This window comes from Jaculus jaculus, chromosome 13 (genome assembly GCF_020740685.1).
Source record: "Jaculus jaculus isolate mJacJac1 chromosome 13, mJacJac1.mat.Y.cur, whole genome shotgun sequence".
In the NCBI taxonomy this organism is placed as follows: domain Eukaryota; kingdom Metazoa; phylum Chordata; class Mammalia; order Rodentia; family Dipodidae; genus Jaculus; species Jaculus jaculus.
In genome coordinates this window covers 80,248,215-80,267,238 of record NC_059114.1, presented here as the reverse complement: position 1 = coordinate 80,267,238, position 19,024 = coordinate 80,248,215, and positions in this window count along the sequence as shown.

Below are 19,024 nucleotides of genomic sequence, written 5' to 3'. Positions count from 1 at the left end.
ACACATGTTTAATTTGACACTTGGATCTGTTCTGTCTCAAAAATCATGTAAGCTTTCTTGTAGTACCTAAATGTACATCTAATATAATCTTTTTAATCATGGATAACCTCAAAGGAATTTTGCTCAAAATTTAAAAGGCCAGTGGGTTCTCCATGGAATCAACAAGAACTCTTGTGGGTTTTTTTTTTTTTTTTTTGTTTTGTTTTTTAGGTTTCAACAGATAAATATATGTGAATAATTGATAAATGATACATTTTGTGTCAGATACTGGATTGTTGTTCATACAAAGTGTTTATTGGACATAGACTGACAACTATTTTATAAAGAAGATCTCTCTTCAATACCCAGAGATTGCTTATTAAGGCACCAGCCTGCAGTTTAGAGGGACTAAAGGCTTGCTCTTTATACATTCTCTGTGTGCATAACTTATTCAGTAAGGTGTTCTTATGGATCTAACGGATCATGGCAGATGCTTTCTATGGATCTGGAAGTGGGGCTTTGTTTTCCAGGAAGCAGTGGGGACAAAAGGTAACCACCTCCTCTTACCGAGCTGCTAAATTTTCATGCCCCTTTCCTTCTGTTCTTCCTTTCTTGGTGGTATTTGAAAGGTGTTTTGAAGTATATTTGAACTACTTTTAAGTTTTGCCAAGAGATTTCTTGCTCTGATCAGGTGTTTTAGGGCGAACAGTACAATAGTTTGACACCAAAGAGTGGGTGTATTCCCTTGTATGTAGTTAATTGATAATTAGTTTGCTCTGATATGACTCAGTTACTATATCTATTAAAACATATCCACAAGGTGCAGCACTAAATAAATATGTTTGATTAGAGTTTGGGAGCTAAAATCATATGATACTAGTAATTGTTATGACTAGTAAATTCTTTGAGGGATTATTTAAGTATATTAGTAACACTTAAGCAATATATACAGAATACTTGAACAATGAAGTAAAATTTTCAGAGTTAGTGCCTTATAGAAATTTTGGGCATGATTTTTCAAACTTGGTTTGCTTAGTTTAAGAGTGACAAATATGCAAGTCCTTAAAATTAGATCTATAAACAGGGATTCTCTCTCTCTGTCTCTGTCTCTGTCTCTGTCTCTCTCTCTCTGTCTCTCTCTCTCTCTCTCTCTCTCTCTCTCTCTCTGTGTGTGTGTGTGTGTGTGTGTGTGTGTGTGTGTGTGTGTCACCTGGGTGGAAGATGACAGAAGCAGATAGAGCTAAAGGAATTTTCTAAAAATAAAATGCTCTGCAGAAAAGCTCTGCGATCTTACTAGGAGTGCCAAAATATCAGTGCATCAGTAGCCAAGGGGATAAAAAGGGTATAAAAATTCCATTTCCTTAAACTCCACACTTTCCTGGAACAATGTACAGAGGAGAGCAGCCCTGCCAAATAAGACCTTAACCTGAAATGCCAGACAGTCTCTCGAAAGCGGTTTTGCCGAGATGGTATTTTAGGGCTGAAGATCAGCAAGCCTTTAGTTCCCCGGGTTCCTTTATTTTATTTATGCTACAGCTAACGCTGGAAATAATGAATTTGAAAATTGGATTCAAACACAAGAAAATGGGGTATTCTGAATTGCAATATCAGATGCACATCACCTGCGCTGTGCTTCCTCGAGAATGTTGCTTTTAGGTGTCTATCAGTTTATGCATTCTGAGTCCAACCTGCTTCTTTATGGAGCCATTGCTCAGCTTAGCAGAAAACCCTTGTTTTCATTCCCCCCCCCCCCCCCCCACAGGAACCTGGATAACATTTATTGTTGGATCTCTCACAGGATTGCTCTTGATAACCCCGACTAGCTGGAATGATGATGACAAACCCAGGCTTTTCTCTCATTCAAGTTCAATTAATGGAGCCATGGACAAGTCTTTACACAATTTAACCGAGCTGAAGAATATGACCAAGAATTAGCCTTGCCAATATGTGCTCATTCATCACATCACATATAACTCGTAGCTGCTTAGGGAGGCTTCTACCAGCTCACCACTGGCATCTAATCCAACTATTACACCTCTATTTCCATGTCTGCTGTCCAGTCTCTTTAGGAGTAGGGAAATTCTGTGCCTTCTCATTCAGCTTCCTGTCACAGAAGAGTCCAAACGACACTGGTAGTGTGCATCACAAACTGTGAAAAGATTTTCAAGCAGCTTGCAGTCTTTATGCCAATATGATCTGCAGGTCCCAAGGACTGGCTAAAAAGTATGAACGTATGTGCGTGTGTGCGGGTGTGTGTGTGTGTGTGTGTGTGTGTGTGCACATGAGTGCTCACACTTGTGCACTCACGTGCATGCTGTGGTGGCTGTTTTGTGTAGACTGATACTCCAGAAATTCACTTAATGGAAACAAGGCATAACATACTCATGTGTGAAGGACCAATCATTTCTGAGTAACAACACATTCATTCATATACACAATAAGTAATTCCTCACCCTCTATCTGAGTACCTCATATTTGACAGTTGGAAAAGTCTTGAATTTTATTTTTTATCAAATACTCTTTTTTGTTTGCTTCTCTTCTTCCTTCCTTCCTTCCTTTCCCTCTTTCTTTCCTTCTTTCTTTCTTTTCTTTCTTTCCTTCCTTCCTACCTTCTTTCTTTTTTTTTCTTTTTTGAGATACTGTCTTCTGCAAACCAGGTTTCCCTCTGATTCACTGTTATTAAACATGACCTTGAATTTCTGATGCTTTCTCTTCCCCTCCCAAGGGGTATGGTTATAGGTATGCACCATGACTCCCAGCTTCTGGTCACTTATTATAAGCAAAGTTCTCCCCTCGTACTTGAAACGTAGTGTACAATTTGGCTTATGGTTCCTACTGTCCACTTATAATCAGAACAAAATGCAGATTTTACTAATATCTATTTTTAAATTTTCATGAGTCTGGGCCATTTAAGACAAAATTAATGTTAGTTAAATACAGAACACTTGCTTAATTTAAATTGCTTTAATCTGTTTTGTCTCTAGGATCTTTTAAGCATTATCGTGATGTATAACATGCTCGGTTTTCACTCATACAAGATAGAAATTTTAAGTTCAGAGCTTACATCATTTTTGGCGTATCTTTTTAACTAAAATTCAAATATATACTAAAGAAATTTCAGTAAAGCAATCTCCTTATTATCTCTCAATTGGTTTAGGTGTTTGTTTACTATATGAAAATTAGATCACACTCTTTTAGAGAGCTATTCTGGAATGGAAGTTTTGCTTTTTATTAATGTCTTCACAATGTTTGCATTGATTTACAGTCTCCTCAGATTGTTTTCCTTTCTTGGAGAGAGAAACTGTGATGTGTTCCTAGCTTGAGCCACTCTTAGCAGAGGAATTAGGAACCAGGCATAGAAGACTTCCAGCTGAGACAAACCATCATTTCTTTTTCTCTCTCCGTGGGGGTCTACAGATGACATGCTACTTTGGGGGTAATTCATCATTCCTGAAACATTCTTTATATTTACAGAATGAAATTCATTCTCTTAAAGAATGTTTAGATAATCATAATAAAGCTTAGCTGACACTTCTAAATATTGGCTCATAAGCTATTAAATAAGTGGAAACTTCCCAAAGTAAGTTCATCACTGTCTTGGGTCTCCCTCCATTTCTGGGTCCAAATGTTTTACAAACATCTGACTTTATACATTACAAAAATAAAAAATAAAATAAAATAAAAACGACCAAATAAAAATAAAAGTCCATGACTGCTTTTCACACAAATTGGTTGTGTATTTTGCCTTTTATACTAAGTCTCCAGTCCTATCCCCATTCCCCTGAAATATCACCATTCTCTTTTCACCCTTCAGGCAAATTTTCTGACAGGAGACCATCTTGAAGTAAACTGTATTTCACTCACCCTTTCCTTGATCACCCCTCTCCGGACAATCAACAGGCACCTCCTTTCTTAATAAACATGATTTAAACCGCTTTTCATTATCACCAATGTTCCTACTCAAGACCTAAGTATTTTCTACAATGTTAAATTAATATATACTAATTATGAAGAAATTAGGCAATTTACCTAATAAAAATTAATGTTTGCATTTTTGTTACATAATTATAGTTAATTAGCACATCGACTTTTTAAAATGATTCATTTATTTATTTTGGAGAGGGAAAGCACACACCAGGGCTCTAGCTACTATAAATGAACTCCAAATGTATGTACCAACTTGTAGCACGTGGTTAGACTTAAAAACAATCAATTTATAAGTTTCCTACATTTAAAATATTATAATAAAAATTATAATACTTAAAGCATCATCATTGACTATGCATTTGAATGCAGCCTTCTTTTCTTTCTCTGTTTTATTAGCAGAAACAATATGAATAAATTTCTGCATGGGCATTCATATGTAAATCACATGGACACAGTCATAAAGGCAAAGGGTGCATAGTTTCTTTCATCTCTTTGGTTTGTCATGAAAGTACTTATTGAGAGGTAATCATAAAATGTTGACTCTGGACAGCACGTTTCAAAAACTACTGCTGAGAAAACAAACACTTGTTCTTGACTGTGTTATGTACAAGCATTGACAATTATAGAAAGATGTAGAAACTACCTAGCAATATAGTTTATTCTTGTTATACCTCACAATGCTGTTTTATAAATTACCTTTAAGCAATAATTCCTGAACACCTCAACTTTGGTAAAAGTGCTCCAAAAACTAGAAAAGATTAATAATGAGGAGAGTCTATAATCACTTCCATGTGTCAAAACTGAAAGCTAGCGTGTGTGGTATTGGCATTTTTTTCAGTGTTGAATCTATCTTAATGCATGATGATCCAGTTGGTTAATGGAACACAAAGAGAGCCACTTGCACAAGAAATGCCAGTGGATGTTGCATGCTTTCTGATTGACATTGTTTTTGCATGTCTTCCTTTATATGATAGTTATAATTTAATGATATGAAAATAAGCATTCTTGCAAAGCATAGGGGTTATAAAGTTAATTCAAGAAAACCTGCTATTCCAAAAATTAATAACATAGTAAATGAAAAAGTGAAGCTGTGTTTAAATTTCCAGGATGTTAGAAAATTGAGATACAAAAGAATTCTTGCTAGTTATTTTGCATTGTCAGATATGAATGAATCAGCAAATTACCTTTACCTACTGAAATGTTTCCTACACTTTGCTTATTTAGACCTTGATCCTTGATCTTACACCCAGTTGTTTATTGTAGCTCACCTTCAGGAAGTCATCCTACAGGTAGGATGTATTTCAATCAAGTTCGCTTTAGTAAAACAACCCATGCCTGATAACCAAATGGAATAGCGAGGGGACTAGGAAATTAACAAAAGCTTGAGGCTGATATCCCCCATTTGAGTTTAAAGGACAGAGAAGAGAAAGGATTACTGTCACACAGAATCTTGACTGCCTGCCGGAGGGAGGGCAGGGAGAGGTAAGATCACAGCCTGGGCAGCACAAGTGGGACATGCAGACAGAGGAGGACAGAGAGAGTCTAATTTCTTTCTCTCTGGCAGCCGGTGGTACCACAGCTACGCTGCTCCTGCACTCAACCTCCCTAGAATAAAGTGGAGAAAGGACAAGAAAGCAAGAGTGCAATTTTATATTCGTTGGGAGAAGTTGAAAGAGAATGATTTTGATACTACACATTTAATCTTATTACAGAATTTCTCAAAGAATAATTAAACTAATTCATAAAATTCCTTAGAGAGAATGTGAAATCACCTGCTCTGAAATCTATGTATTTATAAATATTGTATTATGTTTTACTTTTCAAAAACATGGTCAAAATAATTCTCCTTTCTGTTTTCCTTTCTTTATTGGTAACTATTGAGGCTAACTCCTCTGGTACCTTTTACAGACTGTTATCTCTCCCACTAAAGTGTTTTCAGCTCTTCCCAAATAGGTCCTGAAATTTTCTTATTAGGGTTGTTCCTAGATTACTGTTTTGAGCAGGAAATTGCCTCTCACTTCTATTTTCTAGTGGGTTATTATTTTTTAATTATAATCCAATTGAAAAAAAATCAAAGCATCATAAAAGATTCAAATATATTTTAGGTAGCTTTTCTTTCCTTTACCTAAATTCAAATGGGATTTTCTGAATTTTCTCTATACATTGTCATTTTTTGTCTGGAATATTGGCAAATAAACTTTAGACATAAAGCACTATCATCCTAAATCCTGATATATATATATATATATATATATATATATATATATATATATATATGGATCTATGGATCTATGGATATATAGATATATAGATATATAGATATATAGATATATAGATATATATAGATATATTAACGAAGATATCTTACTAGAAGTCACAGGAAAATCATTGAAATTAGCAAATTTAACACTGTTCGAAATTATTATCTGTATTGAAATTGGATTCATTTTGCTAAATGTCCCTATATGGCACCATCTACCTTCATTCAACCAAGATTGCACTTTATTTAGTTGTCATGTTCTTTGTAATACTGAGATTTATGAAGTGGAGAGTCTCATAGATTTTTAGAGTAGAGTTCATCTTATTGTTTTCACTATTAGAATTCTATCTTATTTTCTTTAATTATTTGTGTCTATGTGTGAAGTATATAGTATGTAAGAATATTCTGTAATGTGTGGCTAAATGTGTGTACACTTTGTTCCTTAGTGTATGGAGCCAACAATGATGGCTGTCATTCTTTAGGGACTCTATCTTCATTTTTTGGCATGTGTACTTGTACTGTGTACATGCATGTACGTATGCATGTCTCATGTAAGAGTGTACATGTATGTTCACATGCTCATACATGTGTGAATATGCTTGAGAAGTCCAGCGGCTCACCACTTTGTTTCCTTGATACAGAATCTCTCACGGAATCTAGAGTTTAGTGGACTAGCCAGCCAGTAAGTCCGGGGACACAGCTATCTGTGCTGGGATTGAAGGTACACCACCATGTCCAGCAATTTTCCAAGGTCCTCATCTTTATGCAGCGCCCACCCATCTCCATAGCCTCCACCCAGCTCTTTTGACATGGAATGGCTGTTGGCCTAGAGCTCACCATTTAGGCTGCAATGATTGGCCAGGGACTCTGAGCTCTTCCTGTCTCCACCTTCCCAGCACTGGGATTTCTAGCAAGTACTGCTGTACTTTGATTTATATGGATTCTGAGGATTGAACTCAGGTCTTCATACTTTCAGACCAAGCACCTTAATTACCAAGCTACCTCCCCAGCACTTTTTATTTTAATTTTGAAATACCATCAAACTTGTTATAAATGTCTAAACATAGTACATATTTTTGTACCAGAGAATTGGTTGTCAATGAGACATCTTTCTGTTACTGATAAATGCAGTTGAGTGTCTGATTTCTAAACAAAAGTATTCTTCTATAAAGCACTAACATAAATTTCAAAGCCAGGGGATTGATATTAATACATCTCTAGGAATGACACAGAGTCATCCCTACCATCCTCAGAATTCAGATATTGGAAACTACCCACGCATGACCATATTTAGTATGGGCCCACAGACAGGTTGAATGAACATAGAGAAGAGGCTTGATGGACTAGCTGATGTTTTTGCCAAAGGAAGAGACACAAGGAGCACATACACACAGCAGACAAGTCATGTGAGATGCAGTGAGAATGTGTGATCCACAAGCTAGAAGCGCTTAGGAAATTCGTGAATTTGGAAACTGCTATTCCCATTTGAACTTAAAGGACAGAGCTACTTTTAAACCATTTCTTTTTCACATGTTTGTTTTCGCATCCTTCTTGTGGCCACAACACCTTTCAGATCTTCACCTCTCTTAAAATCCCCTCTGTGTCTCTTCCCTTCAATGATCCATTGCCCCTGAGGTCTGCCACACAGCCAGCTGTGGAAAGAAAACCTAGCAGTTAAGCTGAGCTACGATCTATGACCAGAATTTTCCCCAATGTAAGACAAAACTAGACACTTTCTGCTAAAATAATATAAAATTGTTTGGGAGCACACAATATAATATTTCTTGAATATATATATATATATGTACATATATATTATATATATATACATATATATTATAGTATATATTATATATTTCAGTCTGTATACAAGCTGTTTGAAACCTCTGGCATTAAATTATAGATGGTATAAGAGAATTGGATTGTCCCACATAGGCAATTATAGAGATTTCTTTTCCACCATTATTAGCCTGAAGTTAAATAAACTGTCTCAGAATTAATACAAAAATTCTGAAATGTCACATCCAAGACATTAAAAAATATCAATTGGACCATAGTTTAATCATGAAAACAGACAAACTGCATAAACAATATGAGAGTTTTTTTAGGAGAGAATAAAAGTAACTTTTGATTTTATTTGGAAACATAAGAAAATATCAATGGAATATTATTCCTTTGATCCCTTCTTTTTAATGACTGGGGACCTAATTGAAAACAGAGTTTCGAAAGAAAATAACCATATTACCTGAAATATAACACTGGCAGGACATTTTAAATGACTTTTCAAACCAAAAAGGTAAATTAAATATAAGTATGGTTAGTAACTCCTTGGTGATATGGGCACTATAGCTTCTGTTACCAGTAAGCTGGTGCGGGCTCTTTTGCTATACTTTGATGGAAATTGGGAGTAACAAGAAATAGTTCTCCTACTGTTGACATTCTTAAGCCTTAGAAAGCTAAAGATTCATGGGCTGGCCTCACACACCCAAGAGGTTTATATCTCCTTTATCTGAGACTCCTGGCCTCAGGCCTTGGAAGCCAAGTCAGGTTGTACGCGTACTACCCTGGGTTTTGACTGCCAGCATCCTGGCTCTCAATGCCAGATGGACCCCTCAGACATCAGCAGAAGCAAGTGGCTGCAGCAGTTGGCAGTAGTCATTGTCAATTAGTGTTACAGCTTTCATACACAGGATGTCAGGGCCCTTGGCCCTCAGTGCTTGGCAGCTCTCAAGGACACCCTCCTCCCCCTCTTCCTCCTCCTCTTCCTCCTCCTCCTCCTCCTCCTCCTCCTCTTTGTCCTGGTATTTGATATGTAAATGATTCAGGCTGACATGGAGCTTTAGTTCTGATGTATAGCAGCCTTCAGTTTTTCACTTCCTGCTTTCTACCTTCCGTAATCTTGGCCGTCTGTCCTGTCTGTGCTTCTACCACCTTTCTTGTCTCAACACTTACATGCTGCTTCCATTGCAATGCAACTCCTCTTTGTGACCATCTCATGCCATGGATAAAGAAACCACAAGCAGATGACACAGTGCTCCTCCAGAGAAACTTCACTGAGCCTAATGTTGCAACCTCTGAGGTCAGCCTAAGATGGTGTCTCCCACCTGACTTTATGAGCAAGCGCAACATTTTTAGCTACATAGCAGTGTGTGTGTGTGTGTGTATGTGTGTGTGTGTGTATGGTATGGGTGTGCATTGCTAAGGAAGGATAGCATTTTACCTGTCATAACACAGCTTCTGATTTCTCCAGTCACTGGGCACTTACTGAGTTTCTGAGGGAATGCTGCCCTTTCCATCTTGAGGAAGAACAGGTCTAGTAGAGTAAAAGTCTTGTGTTGACTGACAGGCTGCCTTGCAAGGCTGGTGCAGGATTTCGGTGACAATGACTTGAGCAAGGTGTCCTAGAGTAGGAGCCGTGGCTTCAGTTTCTGTGGTCTGCACAGCAGGATGGTTTTCACAAGGCTCATAGAGTGTCCACACCAGCATGGCCACCATGAAGCCACTTGGGTAGTTGTCCACTTCCCTTCCAGCCAGCACTTCCCTGCTCCAGGGTGCCATGCATGGGGGAATGGCCTATCCACTGGCATTCACACATGTGGATGACCAAGCTCCCGTTCCTTCACTTGTTCACAGAAAAAAAGGAAGAAAGATTATAATAAAGAGGTAAAGAAAGGTCCATGTAAAAGTAATACTCTTAACAGTGCCCCACTGCTTAAGAACATTTCACAGTATGTCAAGGGGCTTAGCCCCTGCCTCAGCCTCGCAGGCTGAATTGGACATTTCCATGACTCTGATTTTGGCGTCTTTAAAATTTTTATTTATTTGAGAGGGAGTGGGAAAGACAGAGGAGAGAGAGAGAGACAGAGAGAAAGAGAGAGAGAGAGAGAGAGAGAGAGAGAGAGAGAGAGGGAGGGAGGGAGGGAGGGAGGGAGAGAACGGGCACAACAGGGCCTCCAGCCACTGCAAACAAACTCTACATACATGAGTCACCTTGTCCCTGTGGCTTCTGTGGGTTCTGGGGAATCGAACCTGTGTCCTTTGGTTTTCTAGCAAGTGCCTTAACTGCTGAGCCATCTCTCTAGTCCCTGATTTTGACTTTTAAGACAAACCACCTTTAATAAACTTTCAAGGTACATAGTCCACACTAACTTATACACTTTCTCATCTTCAAGGCCTTACCTGTAATTGTTGGGCCTGAAGACCTTTATAGAGGAAAATACTGATAATTGATTTTTTTTTTTTGGGGGGGGTGGCTATCTCAACAGCATCTTTTTTTATTTTTATTTTTTTAAATTTTTATTAACATTTTCCATGATTATAAAATATATCCCATGGTAATTTCCTCCCTCCCCACCCCCACACTTTCCCATTTGAAATTCCATTCTCCATCATACTACCTCCCCATTACAATCATTGTAATTACATATATACAATATCAACCTATTAAGTATCCTCCTCCCTTCCTTTCTCTACCCTTTATGATAATTGATTTTTGATGTTGATTTGTTATACATGCCAGATAACCTGTTCCTCCAAATTTCAGAGGACACTTGCCTTCATAAACAGATCATGCCTTCTCTGAATATAGTCTACATTCTTCGTTACACACAGCCACATTCTCTAGACAGCAGTTGTGATAGTGTGTCTGACACACTATAGACTCGAAGTTGAGTGACCTCTAGAAAAATCATTAGAGCTGAGCCTGTTAAAGTAAGTGTGCATTCTAACAAACCATTACACAGAATTCCCCCATAAGTAAGAAGCAAAGGATAAACCCAGGTGACTATTGAAGGTGTTTCATGAAATGGCTTTCTCTAAGCAAGCACTAGCATGGGTCACTCTCCCATAGGCTGGTCAGTGAGCAAAATGGACCCGTGGTTGTGATTAATTGATTTGAGAGCTTAGGTTCACCTACCCAGTTGCTACCCCTCAGTCCCAGACACCTCTGTGGCTACATCAGGGAAGGGCAGCGCTGCAGCTTCTCACCTCAGAGGCCCAGGACACCCTCCTCCTCCTCCTCCTCCTCCTCCTCCTCCTCCTCCTCCTCTTTGTCCCGGTATTTGATATGTAAATGATTCAGGCTGACATGGAGCTTTAGTTCTGATGTATAGATGACATTCCGTGTTGTCCACAGGCAGTGACAAGGGTTGAGATGATCCAATTTACATGTTCTGTATAAGAGAAAGTAGTGTTGAATAACATTGACTAAATTATAATCTTTTTCTAAAACATAGTTTATTATTTTCAGAAAATGAACTTTCTAATAAGGAAAAGTAAACAAATATATGAAAAATGTAAAAAGACTCCCACGCAACAAAATTTGGAATTTAAAGATGAATTTGTATTTCACATCATATATGTCATGTGTGGCCCTTGTGTACGAGTTGGCTGAGTCATCATTTTCTGGAAGCCCTACCGTGAGGTGACCCTTTGCAAACTGAAATAAATGCTTCATACATCTCAGTCTTTAGGTATCCTTCCATTATGAAGAAAGATCATCTTATTTGTATGTGAATGAATGACCTGAAAAAGTATTAAGCTTGAAATTTAACCCCAAATTTGTTACTCATTGTGGGCTCACTCTTGGACTTTGGGGATCTGAAAGCTGGAGCTTCTGTATGTCTCAGTGCTTCTAAGGAGTTGACTCCAGGCTCTTGTTTCACTCTCTACTCTGTATTCGATACAGACATGACTACAGTGTGAAGACGTGAGCCACTTCAGTCAGCTGGTGACGAGATTGTTGTCCTGTTCCCCGAGTTTCACTGCTTCCCAGAGCAATATCCTGTGCTGCGTCACCCCTTTGTCCTCCGGAAGAAGGAAAACTTCATAACCCTTATCTCAGGAGACTTTCTCTACTCACTCACTTTTAACAGGCTCCCTTTATGGATCCCAAACTAAAATTACTTGCTAACGGATAGTAAGTTAAAGTAAACATGGAGAGTAATGAAGCAGGAGGACATGCCAGTCATAATTTAAGGAGTTCTTTACAGTGAGAAAATCAGCTGCGAGGGCAAAATTCATTGTACTTACTGAGATCAGCCATCTGGCTGACAACAAAGAAAATGAAAATACACACAGGTGGACTACTGCAATGGTAAGGAAAGTTTGGGAAGCTTAGTAAGACTGAGTTGTGCAGTTTGCTGAAAACCTATCGAAAATGCTAACAAGCTGGACATGGTGGCACACACCTTTAATCCCAGCATTTGGGAAGCAGAGGTAAGAGGATCGCTGTGAGTTCAAGGCCATCCTGAGACTACATAGTGAAATCCAGGCCAGTCTGGGCTGCAGTGAGGCCCTCCCTACCTTGAAAAACAAAGGAACAGCAAATGGTAACAAATTATGAGAGTGTTATATATACTCCTACTTTATTTATTTACTTTTTAAAAGAGGGTTATGATTAAGTCTGGAGGCTGTGGCAGTTTGAATGTGAATGTACATCTACCATAGCCTCAGGGGTTTTTTGATTAAGATTAAGCTTCCTGCATAAGTCTCCAGCAGGCAGATCTCCGCTACAGGGGGTATGGCGCCGGTGGATCTGCAGGTTAGCCCTACTGTAGAAAGCAGTGTGAGCTCAGCTGTGGGTACTTGCTGGTGTGGCTGAACTCTCTTTCTGCTGTGGATGCTGCAATGAGCCAGCTCCCTCTGCCATGAAGGTGTGTCCCCTGGAATCAGAAAACCTGAAATGAGCTTCTCCTCCCATAAGCTGCTCTGTTCAGATGTTTTCCCCAGCAACAACAACAAAAAATAACTGCAACACGGGCTATGAAGATAGCAAAGAAAGTATTGTAGAAATCCTTATGACAAAGATGCAGCATCACCCAGAGACATATTTTAACAGAACTGCCAGAAAATGTCTCAAGAGAATGAATGAGATCATCTGAGATTATCAATGCTGAGCTTTTTATTTAGAAGAGATAAATGCAAAAAAAAAAAAAAAAAATTAAAAAAACCCTTGACTTAAATAACCTGTATTACTCCCCAGTATTATACTTTATTGGATATAGAAGATTGAAGATAAACGTTACAAAAAATTCCATTCACATGTTCATCATGTTAGAGAAACAATGCTATGTTATTAAGTGAATATTGGTAGGAAAACTTTGTAAAAAGCACTTTGTGGCAATTTAATGTCATGTGTCACCTGTTAACTACAAAATCCTGGAAAATGATAAAGATGAAGAAACAAAGCTTAAAAGTCCCTTTGAACACCTTCAAATGGATTTTATGTAGCTTCAAATCCTCCAAGAGATTCAATGCATTTTAGTTATTATATTTCTATTTTCAGAGCACTGAGCACATTTTCCTTCATGAAATTCAAGTTCAAAGTAGAGCTGCTAATTTTTGTTTCTGGTGTTGAGTATAAAGCATGTAATTTGAAGTGAACAAGGGAACATAAATTTTGGGGACCCATTATCAAAGAACTTTGTCAGTTAGGAACAATGTATTCAAAACTCCCCTGATCTCCCTACTCCCAATCTTCTGTAAAGGTTAAATGAACCATTGGATTTCTGAAATTAAAATTAGCAAAATTTAAAGAACTCCTAAGGATCCTTGGAGGTCAATGTTTGTGCTGGCCCAGGCAGACTTCCCATCCACCTTCAGGGACATACCACGTAACTCTCTGTGATTGCAAAAGGTTAAGGGCCTGTGACAAGATATTACAAGTGATTTTTATCCTTCTCCCACCTTGTGCCACAACACTGTCATGCATTCTTTCAATGTGCTGGCTTTCAATGATGAAATTTTATATTCTGGAAGATATACCAGATGACCTTCCCCCCTTGAATCGTAGTGGACGTGACTTTCTTAGGTATTAATAACAATCAACGATAGGGAACTTTTGGTGCATCTCTCTTGGTGTTTACATTTTACAAGTCAAGAAGTAATTTAGGATTCCATGCAACTAAGACATTCTGAAAACAGAGGAGATACTGAGTTCCTGTAGCAGTCAACTTTCAAAAGTCGATAGCTGAGGACTGGGGAAGTAATTGGCTGGTTACTAAGAGTATTCACCCAGCTGTCATGAGGCCCTGGAAACCAAAATGAACCAAATGAAGGTAGGTAACTTGCCTTTGCCTGGTGGAATCAGCTGATGTATTTCGGTGCTGAAAACTTCCCAGTCCCATCTGCACGCTCTGTGTGCTCTTCTTTCTCAGTGGACGCTTATATTTGTGTATTTATGACGGTGTCATTTCCTACTCCTTCTGTCTCTAGTGCAATCACTGGATTGTAAAGCGTGCATGCTCATGCCATTCTTAGGTAATCTTATAGAATACTTCATGGGCTGGAGAAATCACTAAGCAGCTAAGGCATTTGCCTGTGAAGCCTAAGGACTCCAGTTCAATTCCTCAGGACCCACATAAGCCAGATAGATGTACAATGGGGCACATGTGTCTGGAGTTCATTTGCAAGTGGCTGGAGGCCCTGGTGTGCCCATTCTTTCTTTCTTTCTCTCTGCCTCTTCCTCTCTCTGTCTCTCAAACAAATAAATAAATATTTTTCTTTTTAAAGAGTAGTTGCTGCTATTAAGCTTTCTGACATAAAAATATACTACCCATAGGTACAGCTCCATAAAAAAAATGATTCTTTATTCTGGACAATGCCAAATAATTTTACTAAACAAACTTATAAGCAATTATGGTCAATGGTGTTCTTACTTGCAGTGCCCTGAACAGATGACCTCAAATAAATTAACCTCTGACATTTCCAGTTTTCCATTTACCTTTAGAAAAAATCATTGCTGTCTATTGATCAGTGTGCCAGTAATTTTAAACTGAACTCACAGTTATCACAGGATAATGGGTAAATTAGCAAGTGACTCAAACAAATAGAGTTTCAAATGTGTAATTCTACTTAGGTAAAGCCTTGCATTTAGCCTCCTAATGAATAGGTACTTCTAAAAATCTGAATCTTCATGAATGTATAGTAGGTAGTACTTACTTTGTGACCAGCATGCATAGTCTGAGTTGCTTCAAAATATACAGCATGTGTTGAAGGAAGAGCATTCTGGTACTTTTCTGTATATAGAAACACACAGTTTGTCGTCAGCTAGCTGCGAATGCTGACTTGGTTGTCATCTCGAAAATAAGTTTTCACTTGGGGTTAGAGATTATTGACATATAATATATGAGCCTAGTCTAAGATGTGTTCTAGTACTGGAAAAAAGTCGCTAAGTCTTACAGAGGTAATTAGTGATACGACTGGTGTTTCGGTCTCCATCACCGGCATAAACAGTGATGGACAATGGCTCTGATGAGATACATGTCACCTCGCTGTTGCGGGACTGCTTCTGTGGGATTTCTCTCAACTCGTCCTCTTCCTTCAGTGACACAGGCATGAAAGAACAGCAAAACTTACCAGGCCAAGCTGTATTTTCAGAGTTAATGTGATGAGCTGCCTTGGTCTGAGCTGGGCTATTGGGTTCCTTATTCTGTATCATTACCTTTTAAAATACTTGCCTTGGTCTGGAGAGATGGCTTAGGGGTTAAGCACTTGCCTATGAAGCCTAAGGACCCCGGTTCGAGGCTCGATTCCCCAGGACCCATGTTGGCCAGATGCACAAGGGGGCGCACGCGTCTGGAGTTTGTATGCAGTAGCTGGAGGCCCTGGCACGCCCATTCTCTCTTTCTCTCTCTCTCTGTCACTCTCAAATAAATAAATAAAGATGAAAATACTTGTCTGCCTCAGTCTTAAATGTACTCTGTGGGTGCCTCTAAAGCCAGTTGTAGCTTCCAGATCCCACTTCAGTCAGCGCTTCCCACGAGGGCACTGTGCTAATGACTTTGCAATGCCCTGCTTAGCTGCAGGCCGCTGTGGCCCTTCTCTAGACCTAACTTTTTCACTATATCTGGGCTTAGAATTGAATAATTAGGAAGGCACAAAAGAGAAGAAACTGAAAGAAAATATGCAATAGAAGAGCCATTTTACTAATTTTTAAAAAGTATTAGGGCTGGAGTGATGGCTTAGTGGTTAAGGTGTTTGCCTGCAAAGCCAAAGGATCCATTTTCAATGTTTCAGTACCCAGGTAAGCCATATGCACAAGGGGACACATGCGTCTGGAATTCGTTTGCAATGGCTGGAGGCCCTGGCGTGCCCATTCTCTCTTTCTCTCTCTGCCTTTTTCTCCCTCATAAATAAATAAAATAAATAATATTTACTTATTATACAGAGGAAAATGGGCCTGCTGGGGCCTTCCGCCACTGCAAACAAGCTCCTGAAGTATGCACCGCTTAGTGCATTTGGCTTTAGGTAGATACTGAGGAATCAAACCTGGGCTGTGAAGATTTGCACCAAGTGCCTCTAACCACAGAGACACCTCTCCAGGCCACTCTGACTAACTTATGTGAAGTGTGTGTATGTGAGATGTCACTTCCTCGCTGCAGGACAGTGCTGTAATTCGGGGGACATGTGATCCCTCTATGTCTATCACTTTCTGCATCTCAGGCAGTGTTGGCAGATCTTGCGAACCTGCCTCTACTGGAGCAGTGCGTCCCCTCGCTGTGGGAGTGCTCACAAGAAGTCAGGGGATTTCTCTTTGTTCAGCTCCTACCTTCTGTCAGGAAACCTAGTGTTAGCATTTTCTCTCTGTTCACTTTTCTCTATCCTTTGGTAACAAAAGCCAGAAATTTTGGTTAGATAAATCACATGTCTCCTTATGTACTGACACTTCTGACCTAAGAAATGTGTTTTGCCTGATGGCTAAGGGAAAGAGTAAATGGGTGAATGGAGAGTCACTCTGTCTCCAGTTCTCCTCAGAAATTAAATCTGTTCGCAAAGCCCGTGGGTAGCTAGATCACACATCACCGTTACATTTTATGAGATATATGACTCATTTTGTTATTTTATTTCCTGCAACACTATCGGGAAAAAAGTACATCTTTTTCCAAGTACTAAGTAGCAAGCACTAAGAACTTGTCACTCGTTCATTTATTTTTAGGTTTCTGTACACCTTTAATTCTCCTCTTTTTATTAACCCACACCAACCATTGTCTACATGAGCACACTTGTATTTGTGACTAGAATTAGAGTAACAGTCTTTATGAAACTCACAGCCTGTGTAGATGATAGAGTCTTCCTCATGGTCTATTTGCTTTTTTTAAAAAAATGTTTTTTTTTTTGTTTTTTTGTTTTTTTTAATTTCCTTATTTGCAAGCAGAGAGTGAGAGAGCTAGAGAGAAGAGAGAGACAGACAGAGAGAGAATGGTTGTGCCAGGGCTTGTGGCCAGCATGTGCCCCTTGTGCATCTCGCTTATGTGGGTCCTAGGGAATTGACCGGGTCCTCTGGGGTCACAGGCAAGCACCTGAACCACTAAGCCATCTCTCCAGCCCTTATTTGCCTTGGGAAAGTAGTGGATGGATTTGTAGTTTCACAGATTGATATTCATGTCCAATGCGCAGTGCTTGTTTCTCCTCTTCTTTCTTTCTTTCATTATTTTGTATCTTAATTTTATTTTCTCAGCATTTAAAATATTTTTATTTATTTCTTTATGAAAGACAGAACAAGAATTGATATGTACAAGCACAAGGCCTCCCGCCACTGCACACAAACTCCAGACTCGGGCCATTCTGTGCATCTGACTTTTAGATAGGCATGGGGGAATTGAATCCAGGCCTTCAGGGTTTGCAAGCAAGCACCTTTAATCATTGATCCAACTCTTTGGCCCTTTGTTTAATTTTTTTAAAACTATTTTATTCATTTATTTGAGAGAGAGATAGAGAAAGGCAGGCAGATAGAGAGAAACAGAAAATGGATGTGCCAGGGCCTCTAGCCACTGCAAAGGAACTCCAGAAGCATGCACCTCCTTGTGCATCTGGCTTTTGTGGGTACTGGGGCATCCAACTGGGGTCTTTAGGCTTCACAGGCAAACACCTTAACCCCTAAGCCATTTCAACAGCCCCCTTTGTTTAATTTTTAAACAAAACCAGTGTGTGTATAGGTGTTTCAAAAATTCTTATCATTATGCCTATCAACATTATTTTCCCTATTCAAAATTTCATTTCCTAAAAAATAACTCTATTTCTATTTTTTCAGTCTGCGCTTGAGTAAAATATAGACCAAATAAGTTTTTTTTTTTTAATTTGGTTTTTTGAGGTAGGGTCTCTCTCTAGCCCAGGCTGACCTGGAATTCACTATGCAGTCTCGGGGTGGGCTTGAACTCACGGTGATCCTCCTACCTCTGCCTCCCGAGTGCTGGGATTAAACGTGAGCACCACCACACCCAGCTTTAGTTCAAACAAATATTTAACAAAATGTGTTCAAAGAACAAAGAAATATGAGTAAACACATTATTTACTTTGAGTACTTTTCTTTCTTTCTTTCTTTCTTTCTTTCTTTCTTTCTTTCTTTCTTTCTTTCTTTCTTTCTTTCTTTCTTTCTTTCTTTCTTTTTCTTTTTTTGAGGCAGGCTTGGTGTTTTGAATGTAAAATGTTCCTCAAAGCTTCATGTGCATTTAACTTCATACATAACCCCCAGCTGGGCCTGTGTGGCAGGGATGAGCCATGAGGTATACTAGCCTCCCTGTTTACCACAGTGAGCTCGCTCCTGTTACTTCTTTCCTGTTAGTATGAAGAGGAGGTACTTGTCTCTATGTTCCTGCTGACTTTCCCCACTGGGACGAAACTTTACCTAGAAACTGTAAGCCAAGATAAATTGCTTCCTGTTGGATGTTCTGCCCTTGAACTCAGGTTGATCACACCTTTGTAGAGTGATGTAATAATAGGCATCAGCCACCATGCCTGGCTTTTAGTAACAGTGTACTGTGCACTAATGGTCAATTTACAGCCTGTTTGGTGTATGTGTGGTGTGGTAGTTTGAATAAATGTGCCTCAGTAGATTCAGGAGTTTATTACAACTTTTGG